Consider the following 6,000-nt stretch of genomic DNA (forward strand, 5'->3'; position numbering starts at 1 on the left):
TTTCACAATTTTTTCTAAGGCTCTGCTGTGATCACATCTTCAAGGTCTAGAGGTTAGCTGAAAGGAAGGGTCACCTCATACACAGAGCTACCTATTCCCTGATCCAGGATGGGGGAAGGGAGGAGGTACTGATAATTGACAGAGTTGGGGACACCCCATCAAATCCCCCTTCCTCTTTTGACAAGGAACTGATAACTTTCTTACTATGAATTGAAGGTGGATCATTTGTGAACAGAAAATTTTTTATCCAAAACAGGAATAATTCAATTAAACTCTCTTATGGTCTGCATAATATCTGTGGGGCCTGGGGTCAGGAAGACTCATCTTTCTGAGTTCAAATCCAGCCTCAGACACTTACCTGGGCAAGGCACTTAACCCTGTTTGCCACTGTTCCTGCATCTGTAAAATGAGCTGGAGAAGGAAATGGCAACCCACTCCAGTATCTTTGCCAAGAAAACCCAAAGAGTCAGAAACAACTGAACAGTTACAAAGATTTGACCTCCAGAATCCTCAGTCTTCTGGTACAATCTGGGAAATAAAAGAATTGGACTAGATGACCTCAAAGGCTCCTTCTGGTCCTAAATCTATGTTTGTGTGTGTGTGTGTGTGTGTGTGTGTGTGTACACCAGGGTCATTTTTTCCTGCTCTGAGGAAAAGGTTACACATGTGATAGAAAAATTGATTTACAACATACAGGGTCCAAGGCTACATTAAATAAGCAAATAAGTGGCTCCTCACTTTTGTATCCTTTGCCTAATTTAATCCTTATGACAGCCCTGCAAAGGCCAGCAGAGTAGTGATCACTAGTCCTTTTTGACAAATAAAGAAACTGAGATCCACAGAAGAGACATGATTCACCCCATCACCACCGGTCACTGGAAATAAAACCTAAGACTGTCCCATCTCCCAAACTGATGGCCCTTCCACTATATTCCTCTCTTTCATTTTGGTAAGAAACAGAATGATGTCAGATGCTACGCTTGAGGTTTTCTCACATCTAACACTGCACCTCAGTTTTCTGATTCTACCCTCCCTTTCCTACCACTCCTAATTCTTCTTCTCCACAAGGGCTGATCCAGACCATCTGAAAACGGACCTTCTCAGAGAAGGTGAAGCTAACAAGCATAGTCTGTCATGTTTGGCAATTTTACAGTCATAATTTTTTTTCTCTCTGATGAAAAACAGTTTTGCATTTTGCTGTCAGTGCTGGGACATATTGTCTGTCCTGTGTTTTCATTAGTAATTGTCCTCTCCTAGAGGACTGGTGATTTCCAGATCCATCAAGAACTAAAGCTGCTTGTGGTTTTCTAACTTCAGGATGTTATTTCTAAGCCTCATTCCTTCTCTCAGCATCCACCCCACCCCCTTTCCGATTCGTGGTCTCTCTCTGCCATCTGTGTGACATTCATAGAATGCCACAGAAGAAAGGGAGCTAAGAAGAAAGGCCATTAGAACACAGACCATAGAATGTTGGAGCTGGAAAGGATCGTCAACAATCTATTGTTAAAACTGAAAGATTATATAGTCTAACTTCCTTACTTTCCAGACAAGGAAACTGAGGTCTAAAAAGGGCCCTTTCTGAAAGAGACACACCACTCAGTGGTAGAGACTTGAAACTCAAGTCTCTTGGCTCCCAGGTCATTTTATATAACCTGGTCCTACCCTGCCTGCCACCTGACAAACATCTAGCCTATGAAAGTTGGGGGAGTTTTTCCTTAAAAAGTAATAGAACCAACATCTGACTTAATCCAGAACATGAAGACTTGAACAGTTTCCTACTTGCCTATGTACAAAAGACAGTCCACAAGGAGTCTAGGATTCCTCACATTTGACCCACATTCCTGATTGGCAAATGGGGATTCAGGGAAGCTGTTAAGTTTTAGACATGTTGAATATAAGATGTCTACAAGACATCCAGTTTGAGATGTTCAATAGGTAGCGGGAGATGCGAAAGGACTTGCCCTAAAATATGGTCAGTTTTTGTGTAGGTGCCATATACCACTGAGAAAAAGGCATATTTCTTTCTATGCCCATTCAGTTTTCTCTAGAGATCTATCATATCTAGCTTTTCTAAAATTCTATTTAACTCCTTAACTTCTTTTTTTAAGTTAATTTATTTTTAGTTTTCAACATTCACTTCCATAGGTTTTCCATTTTCTCCTCCTCCCTTCCTTCCCCCTCCCCAAGACAGCATGCAGTTTGATGTAGGATCTACATATACATTCCTATTAAACATATTTTCCCATTAGTCATGTTGTATAGAAGAAAAAAACAAAACAAAACAACAATAAAAAAGAAAATAGTCTTGTCTCTGTATTCCAATTCCATAGTTCTTCCTTTGGATGTGGATGGCATTTTCCATCATGAGTCCTTTAGAATTGTTTTAGGTCCTTGCATTGCTTAACTTCTTGTTTATTTTGTGGTTAGATTTATCTAGCTCTGAGAGGGGAAAGTTGAGGTCCCCCACTAGTATAATTTTACCGTCTGTTTCCTCCTATAACACATTTAACTTCTCTCCTTTAAGAATTTGGGTGCTATAACATTTTGGTACATATATGTTTAGTATTGCTAATACATCATTGTCTATTGTACCTTTTAGGAAGATATAATTTCCTTATCTTTTTTTAATTAGATCTATTTTTGTTTTTGCCTGTGATCATGATTGCTACCTCAGCTTTTTTTTTTTTTACTTCAGTTAGAACATCTTAAATTCTGCTCCAGTCCCTTACCTTTACTCTGATGTGAAAAGATTTGAAGAAAAATTCTGGAGGAGTGAAGGTCTTTTTCAACTATCTGAACCAAGAGGAAGAAGGATCCTGGAAAAGAGAACAAAGTCATAAAGGCCACTTCCTGGCAAGTTGTCATACTGTTTTCATTTGATGTTTTAAAGCTGGAAGGGATATTAGAAAAATCTAGTACAGCCTTTTCATTTTATAGATAAGAAACTAGAGATCCAGAAGGGAAATTTAACAGACCTTAAAATTAAACAAATTTATCAGATACTGTGCTAGGTGCTGGAAAGATATATCAAGGTCAAATAGGGCACACTGCACAAAGGCGGATTTAGAATTCTAAAAGCCCAGCAGAAAGTTACAGCTAAGAGGAATCTCATGATGATACCACAATGGGAAAAAACGAACTAGTAACTTTGGACATTTGAACCCACTCTTCCCAGGGACTTCATGTGTGCAAGGGGACAGTTCTGTAATAACTGTCTTTACTATAACTGCTTGGTAAATAATCTTTCTAAAAGCTAATTAACCATGACTCATAATCAATAGGGAGCACACTGGTGGGGACCTGTGCACAGTAATACTAGAAAAACCTCAGAGTTACCCCAGGACCCTAAAAAGAATAGTAATCAGCTTCTCTCTGAGAATTGTACCACTGTGAGTACAGGTTGATCAGTGATCCCAGAGTGGGGATTACATTCATACAATTTTTAAAAGGAAAAATATTGTTATTCTGAACTTGACAAAACTCATCAAATATGAGTATACAAAGAACAACAGAAAAAGAGGATTTTATGTAAATACATGCATCTCCACTAAGTATAGCTTTTTAAAAATATATATGATACATTCAGCACTTTAATTCCAAAGCTGCTCTGCTTCTCTTTGTTTCCCTCTGAACCTCCTTCGGTTCTGTTCATTTTTAATGCTTTATGGAGGTATTTTAAAACTTTTGCATCATTATTGGTTAACCTTCCCCCTAACTTTTTTAACTCTCCCTTGAAACCAAGAAATATTGTAAAGCAAAACAAATTCCACTCATTGTCCACATCCAAAAATTTAATAAGCATTTATGAAGTGTCTACTCTGTGCTTACTGTGATAAACTCTGCAGATACAAAGAAAATGGAAGAAAAAAAGCCCTGCTCTCAAGAAGATTAATATTCTAATTGGTGAGGGGGACAAAATGCACCTAAATTAAGACATAGGTAGAAATACATACAGGTAGCGGTGTACTAATTTAACCTGCATTATTATCATTTCCTCCACAATTTAAGTCTGGAAATTAGAAAAAAGTCAAGCAAGCCCTAATTTGTAGCATTTCCCAATTTCTTAGGTATAACAGTTCACAGTAAAATTTTAACAATTTGTTTTCTGGTATGACCTGGCTCCAGCATGCTCTTGCAAACAAGTGAAGAAAATGAAACTGAGATTAATTGATTTGCTCATGATCATACCAAGGTCTGAACTGCCTCAGGAATTAGTAAATTCCCTGTGACTTAAAGTGTTTGAACTTAACAAATTCAATTCAAGATTTATTAAGTATCTACTGCATGCACAGAACTATGCGAAGCACTGGATGAGATTTTAAAAAAGGGGGGTTCAGTAGGACTCAGTTGCTAGCCACAGGCATTATCTCTTAGAGATGTTAAACGGAATATGAGTTCCTTCATTGGGTAGAATATTGGACTAGATGACTCAGGTCCTTTCTAATCTGGAGTTTTGTGAATCTATTATTTCAGTTCTAGACATGACTCCGCAAGAACTTCTAGTCCTTCAATTTTTAAAACGAAAAAAGACAGATATCTGTGATCTTTTAGTATGCTCAACATCTGATAATTTTCCCTGAAAGAAGAGCTTTTTCACTGTCTTTTTAGCAGAGTATGCATCCTGATTACAGGCTAAACACTAATTGGGCATCATTAGGCTCTTCCACTACCATAGATATTAACAAAAAGCACTCCTAACAAGCCTTGCTGTTAATTATCTCAGTAGTTTGCTCTTGGATTTAATTATGCCTCAGCAGTAAACAGCAATCTATAGAGTGAGGAAGAGCACTCAGAGAAACCAAGAAACATATCCTGATTTGGCCTTTGATGGTCACTTCAAGTTCCTTCGAGGATTATGCCTATAGCAATGGGGTGATATGTGTGAGCCATGGATTCTCAAAGTGAGGCCCAGATTGACCTGACAGTGTGATCCCTGGCTTCTTATTATCTGGGCCCTTTGGGACTCTGCAACTATAGTGGAAAGAATGTTGACTCTGGAGTCAGAGAACCTAGATTCAAATCCCACCTCGGTCATTATTTACTTGTGTAACCCTTGACTCAAAAGGCCATTTACATAAGACTCTCCTCATTGGTAACTCTAGACAAGGATAGGGAATCTGTGGCCTTGAGGACACATGTCACCTTCTAGGTCCTCAAGTGTGACCCCTTGAATCCAAATTTCACAGAATAAATTGTGACCTCTAGGTCACGTGTGGCCCTCTAGGTTCTTGGGTATGGTCTTTTGACTGAATCGTGGGGATTTGTTCTATGAAGTTTGGATCCAGTCAAAGGGCTGTCCCCGAGGACCTTCAAGGGCCACATGTGACCTTGAGGTCACAAGTTCCCCACCCCTGCTCTAGGGTCTTACCAAAGACAATGATGTCAGAAAGATATTTCCAGATACTTCAAAACTTTCTCCATCAACCTTTGGAATGTGCCTTGTATTGCTGAGATGCTTGGAGCAGGCCTGCACAGCATACTGCCCTGTGGGCCATGCTGGATTTCAAGTGGCTGTCATGTGACCCATGGCAACCAAACCATCATCAATCCATCTCGTGTTGAGACCTGCAGGTCACATGACAGCTGCTTGAAATCCTTTGGTGGACCAGATTTTGTGCAGGAGTGCTTTGGAGAATTCACTCAAATTGGTAAAAATCTAGCTAGATAGATGAAGTCTTTTTCTTGTCTTCCTCAGACAGGAATGTGGTAGTATCCACTCTGTATGGATTGACTGCCTACCATGTTGGCTTCTCCCCAGTCTTTCTCTCCCTTCAAGGACCTGAAGAGAATCAGGAACTACAGTATCTTCTCTCTTGAAGCTGGAAGACATATGCTTAGGATCTCTCTTCTCCCCAATTCTCGGCAACTCTGCCCTTGAGCAGGCAAGGGGCATGGAATAATCAATCTCCACTAATAAAAATATCATGCAAAGGGTCCTTTGAGACAAGGATTGCATTTGAATGGCTTTGATCAAGTTACTCAACTTCAGTTTAATCTGTT

The sequence above is a fragment of the Notamacropus eugenii genome, chromosome 7 (assembly GCF_028372415.1).
Source record: "Notamacropus eugenii isolate mMacEug1 chromosome 7, mMacEug1.pri_v2, whole genome shotgun sequence".
In the NCBI taxonomy this organism is placed as follows: domain Eukaryota; kingdom Metazoa; phylum Chordata; class Mammalia; order Diprotodontia; family Macropodidae; genus Notamacropus; species Notamacropus eugenii.